Below are 8,443 nucleotides of genomic sequence, written 5' to 3'. Positions count from 1 at the left end.
TTGACAGAAAACAGATTGAGATTGAGTCTGTCCCCGTAATCCTTGTGATTAAAATGCAGTCGTTCTTTCTAACAAATAACAGAGAGAGAGAGATCAATCTGTTTATCTTTTGTTAATGTGTTTTAATCCAACAACAAACAAAATGGCAGGTCATCTCTCAAACGACTTTTAGATGTACATGTATTGTGATGCATATTTAATCTTGATCACTGAAACAGGTCAAGTGAGAAGAAATTGTAAACAAATAGTTTAAATTAATATCAGAACATTTACATTGCCATAACCACACACCAGAATCAGAATGACTCAACAGTGCCACTTGCAGAGTTGAATTTACAAAGTAAACTTGACAATAAAGCATACCACATAACATTTCAATAGAGAGTGTTTAAAAGAGCAATGAAGTCTAATAGCATGGAAATACTGCCCTCTGGTGGACATGTAGAATACTGAACTGACTATAAAAAACATTAATAATAATAATAATAAACAAATTATAACACAAAATAATAATAAATGTTTTTTTGCATTAACTGTCCCTTTAAATCCTGCCGTTTTCACTAGTGTTTAAGGCAACACCAAACACTCGCATTGCAATTCTACAGAAAATGTATGTTAAATAAGATATTGTTAAATGTCATCTAATGATGTTCAACTGAATGATTCTCAATGCGTCTGTAAAGCTGTGTGCTGAATACATGAAAGCTTATATAATGCTCTGTGTCATAGTGTTGAACTAGTGGCTATTCAGTGACTCTTCTGTTACAGTCCAAAGAGAAAATACAAAGACTCTATATGATATTACACAATCCACACTTTCACTGATGTTGTGCTGTTAAAGGCATAGTTGATCCAAAAATGATAGTTCTGTCCTCATTTACTCACCCTTCAAACCTGTATACATTTCTTTGTTTCGATTAACACAGAGAAATATGTTTGGACGAATGTTAGCAGTATTCAGTTCTGGGACATCATCCACTACCATAGTAGAAACTCAATATTGTATTTTTTGTTCTGTTGAACACATTGCTAACATTCTCCCAAATGTCTTTCTCTGTGTTCATCTGAACAAAGTGATTTAAACAGGAATGAAGGGTGGGTTAATGATGAAAGAATTTTTATTTTTGGGTGAACTTTCCCTTTAACGCAACACACATCTCTTATGTAAGAACCCCACCTTTATGGTGCACTTCCCTCCCCAGCCATCAGACGGCGCTGTGCTCTTCCTCATCTCAACCTGTTCACTGCAGTGAAATTTAAGTGGTCGAGCAGAAAAAAATAAATATCATTGGTGAGTTCAGAAAGGTTTGTGAGTAAATGTTTCATGATAAAATTGTGAGCATCTGCTAAACGAAGACATGTACAGTAAATGTTGTTCTGTACAGTTGATCTGTATGATTTTGAGCTAATATTTCATATATATGCCCATCTGAACTGATGTATCCCTCTGCTGGTCTTTGTTTGCTACATTGATTCTGATTTAACCACTTAGATTCAACTTTATTGTCATTACACATATACAAGTACAGTGTAACAAAATGTAGTTAAGGTCTAACCAGAAGTGCATGATATATAGTGTGCATTAATACAGAATACAATATTAGAAAAATACTATACATAAGCATGGACTAAGAAAGTATTTGACAGTAGGTATGTTCTGAGAAGTTGACAGTAGATTTGTACTTTGAACAATATATACAGCTGGCTATGTACTAAGTGCAGAAAAATATATATATACTTTACACAGTTGTATAAACAATATATAATGCTTCTCTTCGAATAATATGGATAATAACTGTACTCTTGCCTGTGTGTGACCAACATCCTCCATTCACTTTCAATGTATGGAAAAATATGAATGGAGTGAATGGAGATCGAGACTGTTTGTATGTAACGTCTGTGTTGTTTAAAATAAAAAGTTTGATTTGAGTAAACGACGCCTTTTACATATCATCTTAGTAAATAAACTCCCATAATTCCAAAGTGCCCTACTTTCGAACGGGAAAGAGATGGTGAAAGATGTTTGAACACTCCATCTACCCCCACGCAAACTCCAGACTGCAATTAATCAGCAGGTGATTCTCTCTCTCTCTCTCTCTCTCTCTCTCACACACACACACATATATATATATATATATATATATATATATATATATATATATATATATATATATTATGAGTTATGATTAGTTTGCATGAGTAATATCACACATGGGCTGTTAATATAGAAATTGAGAACATAACCATATACACATGACTCAATTATACACATAATATTGTACATACTGTATGTATATATGTATATGAATGTATTATATATATGACATACTGTAAAGAACTGATGACTTATATGATCCTTCATTAAACAGAGAACAGAGATATTGCAACAATTTTCAGTGTCCACCATCTAAACACTTATCTGTCATTGGCTCATGCGATAGCTCGTTGCCTGGTAACATCTCTGCATTGCTTGTGTTTGAGAGCGAAAACCTGTTTTTGTGTATCTGCCTTTTTTCTTGACTTTTCTAACAATACTGTTGTTTATATAATACAAGCGTCTGAATTTCTAACAGCACGCCCACAAGCGATGATCTTTATACGAAGCTATGACTGAGAGCTTTATTCTGCAATCTGTTATCACTGGAATTATTTAGCAGCTCGATGTGAAGCACAGCGACTCTCTCAGCAGCAGCATGAAGCCGTGCGCCAAAACTTTGACGTTTATATCACACTTTCACCGCTATTTATGGACCCCACTCCCAGTCATGAAGTCACATAACCGTAAAATATAAACTAGTTTTCATTAGGACATTCCTCCGGTCTTTAGATGCAGAATTGATCCGGGTTGCTGCGGCTTTAATGAGTTTGGGCTGTAAATGAATTCACAGCAGAGTTCCTGATGGCAATGCCAACAGAAGCTCATGAAGATGGTAATTTGCGCAAGTCGGGTTTGTCGTAAATGAAAATCATCCAGATCTAACACATTAAATAACAGATCCTCACTCAAATGATGCTGTAAACATTAAAGGGTTTAAAACAAAGAAAAGGTCTTTGTGACGTGAGGATGAAATATCGTGGGCCTGAACAGATTGTTTCAAGTTGGTTAAACTTGATGGTTACATTGACAGACAGAAAGAGAGAGCGATAGAGAGAGACATGTGGACATAGACAGTTGGACAAGTAGACAGACAGATCAAAATATATAGGAAGCAGATAAATATTGGTTGAGAGAGCGTGAGATATGCAAATGAGAGAGAGAATGCTGAGTTTGAGTCGGTCTGTTTTTCTTACTGTGATTATCGAGAGCTTCTGCAGTCGAGAGAGAGAGAGAGAGAGAGAGAGAGAGAGAGAGTTGTGCACGCATTGCTCCCTTCTCTCCTCATCTCACCGTCTCCATCTCTTGCCACACTGAATCTCATCTGTCTCTCCTTCACAACTCCTCTCGTTCTCAAGAAGTGTCCAGTTGAAGATGACGCCTCCTGAGACCTCCAGCCACAGATGCCCGTTTCCAAGCTCATGGCTGCCCGGGAAGACTCGACACTCTTGGGCTTCTCTCGACCGGAGCTCCTCTCTCTAAAGTGGACCCACATCAGAAGAACAGCACAGTCCTGCCACGTCTGAGTGAGTATGCCAACAGCCGTCTGAAGGGTTAACTGCAAGAGAGATTCAGAACGTGTTTGCGTTTAAATGATCTGCATGTGAAAAGAGTAATAATGACATCGCAGTCGATCGCATGTCACTTATTGTCATTGGTGATGTTGTAAAAGCTGAATGCGTCCAGGTGGCGTCTCAGATGGGTGCAGTTGAGACTGATGGTGCCAGAGCTGTCAGTGTGGGAACTCTGTGTTTGTGTCACGAGTCCGTGCAGATCATCACTGCGCACTTTATTAGTAGTCTCAGTACAACAGGACCTCTTCGGTCCCCACGGCTTTCTCATAATGGAGGTTTCCGTGGTGGAATTCATTGACATTTGTGTGTTTATCCAAAGCCACTTGGTTAATTTATCAATAGTGTGTTTCCTGAGTGTTGATGACCATTTAATGAAATGAAAACATTATTGATCAGAGTGATTGTAAAAAGTCGTCGCTATCTGACATTTCTGATTAAAGTTATTCAGACACACTCTTAAAAATAAAGGTGCTTCCTTTTTTTGTCCAAATGGTTCCATAAAGAATCAAAGAAACACAGTTCTTCTGATGATGAAGAGGTAAGAAAAAGATGGTTCTTTAAAGAACCTTTGACTTAATGGTTCTTCTACGGCATCGGTGTGAAGAACCTTTTAGGCACCTTTATTTTGGAGAGCGTACTTTTATTCTGTGACAACTTATTGACATGATGTGTTGTTTTTCTTTATGTTGTGTACATCTTGGCACTTTTTTTAAAACGAAGGTTTTATCTACAAAGTCAAATGGAATGCAAACAAAACTAAAGCTCAATATCTCTAAAATGCTCTGAATGCAGATAGAACCTTATCATTCCAAGACGATAAAGTGTCTGCTAGGAAAGCCTCTAAGAAAGTATAATCACGGCTAAGATCTCATTTATATCTCAATAATTTCTATTAGACATCAAAGAGACTCACAAAGAGCAAATGGAAACGTTTGCATAAGTCTCATCTGTGTGTTGGAGAAGGTAATGCATAGAAGCCTTTTATTTACCTTTATTTTTAGGAGTGTACCACTGTAACTTTAGAAACAACATGAATTCTTGAAACTCGTCGCAGGAAGTGATGCGTTGTGGCCGTGTTAGACCAATCGCTCTTATCTGCTTAATATCATTTTTCTAATCAACCTTCTATTTCAGAAATGAAAGTGTCTCAAATGATCTGCATTTGTTAAATCACGTTTCTCTCCAAACACATGTTTAATTTCTTTTAAAGAGATTGAAGGGAATATAAAAATGAAACCAAATCAGTGTTTTGTAGCAGTGGGGAGAGAGAGAGAGAGAGAGAGAGAGAGGATATGCTGTTTCCATAGAAATGAGTCCATTGTGTCACCTTCTCGCTGCTTTTTTCAAATACATTTCTATTTCACCAGCACTACACCCACATACTGTATTTTTCCATCCCTGAGCCCTTCACAGAGCACTTACCTAAAGCACACAGCCCAGAATCCAATAAAATATGACTTTTTTTTACTGGAGAACATGTGAGAGGTGCTTGTTTATGCAAAACTCTCTGCCATGATGTCATGGTGTTGCTATGGTGCTCTGAGGGTTTATAAGGGAATTTCATGCATGGTTACTAGGGTGGTCCTGTCGCTATGTGGTTGCTTACTGTCCACACCCACTCTTGGAATTGTCAAAGCTGATTGCTTAGAAAATTGATATTCTACATCTTTTCGATAAGACGAACAACTTGATTCATTTTCTGAGCATAGACGGCAAGCCATGACTTTTGATAAAATGAGTGAAGAATTGAAAAGATTTCATCAGTTTTTCTTCTTTTATGAGTATGATGCCCAAACATTTATTCGCCCTTATGTCATTCCAAACCTTTATGAGTTTCTTTCTTCTGCGGAAGGCAAAAGAAGATATTTTAAAGAACATTGATAACCAAACAACACTGAACACCATCGAATTGCATTTAACCACACGTTTCTCGAAATATCTTCTTCCATTGAAGAACGCCAGGAGGGTAAATAAGTAAATGATGACAGAATGTTTATTTCTGGGTGAAGTGTCCCTTTAATGCTCTACTGTTCTCATGTTGGACTCTATGATCCTCATTTACATTTCTTCAGAAGTGTCTGTAAGTGTCTGTAAGCTTGACAGTGAGATGACTTCAGACTGTAGCCTGTGGTATATTGTGATGTGTGCGCTGGGTAATCCTCCAGAGCTTTTCATCCGCTGTAAAACACAACACCCGCCACACGCACGCACATACATGTGAGGTCATGACTTAAGATCAGCAGACAGAAAACATATTGTGCTTTTGGAGAAGCAAAGTTATATGTCTCTAGGTGTTATGGACCTCAATGAATTGTTTCAAACCTGTAAAAAAAAAAATTCTGCTGAACGCAAAAGAAGATATTCGTAAGAATGTCAGTAACCAAACAGCTCTCATCCCCCATTGACTCCCATAGTATTTATTTTCCCTACTATGGCAGTGAATGTGGGATGAGATCTGTTTGGTTACCGACATTCTTCCGAATATCTTCTTTTGCGTTCAGAAGACTGAATTTATACAGGTTGGAAACAATCTGAGGGTGAATAAACGATGATGCAATTTTCATTTTTGGGTGAACTGTCCCTTTAATGCTTCTATGAAAACAATAACATGTTCGGACAAACCATGATCCTGTTTTGACTTATAAAGCGTCTACGATGCTCGTAATGGTTTGTGGACAGAAAGTCGACCAGTCGTTGCAATAAAACCTACAGTCTTTAAATTAGTTCGATGGTATCCAATGAAGTTGTTCTCTGATTGGATAGATATCATCACAGTGACGTGATCTGTCAATCATCAACAGGTCGTGATGTTTTTTATTCATTCTAACCTGAAAACTGAGACTTTGAGAAATGTTCAGATCTTGGTTCCCTTCAAGCTTTCTGATGTGTTTTTCTCATCTCTCATTTAATGTTTTCTCTTGAATCGCTGCATTTATTTGCTGCATTACTGAATTATGCATCCAGCTGGCTTCTGATGTGTAATCAGATTTGTGCGTGCGCATCTGTAGCGCAATATAAACTGCAGTATATTGTAAAGTTAACTGCGTCCAGTCTGTTTCTATAAATAGTTCCGAAACCTTCACTTTGAAATGGCACGATGTTCTTTAGCTTTAGATTTCATAACAAAGGCGACCGCAGAAGATGAATTTGACTTCCATTGGGTTTATTTCGATTTTTTGGTTTTGTGGTTGTGCGTCTCAGTCCTTTAGACGTTGTACAATCTGTGAACCTCCGATGAATGTTCATATGAACTTCAATATACATTTATAGCCGAAAGGTTTTGGATCCTGTGGATATGACGTCATCTATGAACTCTTAGGGCAAACACAAACAGTATGAAATGTGAACATGAGCAGATGTTGGACTCGATTGACACGTGTTTAGTCTGCAACACATATTGTGTCATGGGACCCTGGGCAGGTTTTGTTTGTGTTCCTCCAGGCGGCACGTTTCTGTAAATGTGAACATATGAGTTCAAAACTATTTGTAGTTGAAAAGCGATTCAATAGGAATGTTTTGGATTTTATGTGAGTATGTGTGTGTGTTGTTATCTGTAAGCCTCCTTATGCTGCGTGAGGAGAGAACTGTAAAGCCTTGGGGTACTTAGAAAGGAGAGAGAGAGAGAGAGAGAGAGAGAGAGAGAGAGAGAGAGAGAGGGAGGGACTGATGTGGAGGAGTGGAAGAGAAGCGGCTGCTTTTATTAGAAGATATTTTCTTCTGTCGTTCAATTCTGTTCTCCATCTCAGCGGATGCCAAGTTAAGACCAGCAGTTAGAAGCAGTCTGTGCATATCTAATATGATTGGAGATGTTAAAAATAGACTGTACTATACACTCTCTGCTCACATGCGGTTACAGAAGCGATCACTTACCGTGAGAGCAAAACAGCAGTCGTGATTTCGCCTGGAGGTTGTTAGGTACGTGTAGCACAACTGCTGGAGGGACTCTTACAATGCCAAAGCGATACAATTATAGCTATACTGTCGATTCACCGTTTTGGATGAAAGAGCCAAATGAATGAATGCAAAGCGATGTTTGCGGCAACAAGCTTTAATATCAGTTCTCAAAGATTTCATCAAAACCTTTTTCACCTCAACACATCATCGCTGCGTTTTGGTGGCATGTTTTGCACAGGCAAGCGCTCCTCGTATTGTAATGAAATACTGAAAATGTCAAATCTATTTGGACGGTTAAACTGGTGCAATGAAAATACATTATGGCATCATGTTTTCACGCAGCTCTCGTGGGATCTGCAATCTTTCTTGTTTTTCTTGTGTTCTCCACACACTGTAAACGTTTTTGCTGTAGTTATGCAACTAGTTGCCAGGACAGATTTATATTGATCTAATTTATTGGCAACAGTTTGTTCAAAGATAAATTAACATTAAACACGTCTTTATCGTTAAAATAACAGCCCTGTGCAAAGCATTCTGGGAAACACTTTTTCCATTTTTTGTCTAATTTTGGTTCCCAGAATGCTTTGCATGAGGCTGTTATTCATAGTTTTTCTGTAAGGATAAAGACTTGTTAATGTTTAAGTAACAATAATACGCCAGTAATACTGTGATTTCTACAGAATTCTTTACAGTGCACGCATAAGAAAGTCAAATCTCAAAAGAGATCACTTTCATTTCTCAATGAGCTTAAAGCTTTAGTCTCTGTGCCTTAGATATGTCTTCAGAAACTGTCAATATTTGAAAGAATTTAATATATATTTGAAAATCACTTGAATAATATATTGTAATTATAATACAATATTCCAATATTTTAAATAAT

This window comes from Barbatula barbatula (assembly GCF_947034865.1).
Source record: "Barbatula barbatula genome assembly, chromosome: 11".
NCBI classification, from domain to species: domain Eukaryota; kingdom Metazoa; phylum Chordata; class Actinopteri; order Cypriniformes; family Nemacheilidae; genus Barbatula; species Barbatula barbatula.
The sequence above is the reverse complement of the archived record's forward strand: the minus strand, read 5'-3'. Positions refer to the sequence as shown.